The sequence below is a fragment of the Pan troglodytes genome, chromosome 1, assembly GCF_028858775.2.
Source record: "Pan troglodytes isolate AG18354 chromosome 1, NHGRI_mPanTro3-v2.0_pri, whole genome shotgun sequence".
Lineage (NCBI taxonomy): Eukaryota > Metazoa > Chordata > Mammalia > Primates > Hominidae > Pan > Pan troglodytes.
This window is the reverse complement of record NC_072398.2, coordinates 96,797,331-96,798,239: the sequence shown is the minus strand read 5'-3', so window position 1 is coordinate 96,798,239 and position 909 is coordinate 96,797,331. Positions and strand designations below refer to the sequence as shown.

At 42.0% G+C, this 909-nt stretch overlaps 1 pseudogene; it reads left to right on the top strand.

Moving 5' to 3' along the window:
* Positions 1-262: 262 nt before the first annotated feature.
* Positions 263-627, top strand: LOC100615044 (high mobility group nucleosome-binding domain-containing protein 3-like; annotated as a pseudogene).
* Positions 628-909: the final 282 nt, after the last annotated feature.

Below are 909 nucleotides of genomic sequence, written 5' to 3'. Positions count from 1 at the left end.
AGGGGACAGCAGCACAGTATACTTGCTGTCTATGCAGACTGGGAAGCTACCTGGTGAAAGAGGTTTTCTGGGCCTTGTAGTGAGTCTTCAGCCCTGAGTGTCCCTGAGGACAGGGCCATTTTACACACTATGACCAATCCAATGTGACTGGGACTTATGAGCTCTGCAAGAGCCAACAAAAATATTTGAATCAAAAATAAATAGATAGGGGCTATGCCATGCCCTGTGCATGAGCAGCTGCAGCGGCAGAAGCAGCATCCAGAGGCAGCGCCAGCAGTTCCAGCCCGTTGCTTTACTTTTTGCTCCACCGACATAGCCACTATGCAGAAGAGAAAGTCTCCAGAGAATACAGAGGGCAAAGATGGCTCCAAAGTAACTAAACAGGAGCCCACAAGATGGTCTCCCAGATTGTCAGCAAAACCTCCTCCACCAAAACCTGGACCCAAACCAAGAAAAACATCTGCTAAGAAAGAACCTGGAGCAAAGGTTAGCAGAGGTGCTAAAGAGAAGAAAGGAAAAGTAGGAAGCTGGAAAGGAAGGTACTGCACCAGCTGAAAATGATGAAACTAAAGCTGAAGAGGCACAGAAAACTGAATCTGGAGATAACCAGGGAGAATAAATTGTCATGAAAAACAGGTTAATTTTATGTATCTCTTAGGTGAACTTTTAAAAGCTGTTTTTACTAAGTATTTTCTAAGTGCTAATTTTTTAGGACTCTACTAGTTGGCATACAAAAATATGTAAGGATGGACATTTTACCCTCTCATAATCATGCTTTTTGGACATTTCCATCATCCTCAAGTAAAATAAATATCAGTTTAATATTGGAAACTGTGTGTAAGATTGATTCAGCATTCCATGCACTTGCTTTAAAATTTAGTCCTGTGTATACTGTGGTGTTTTTGCTGT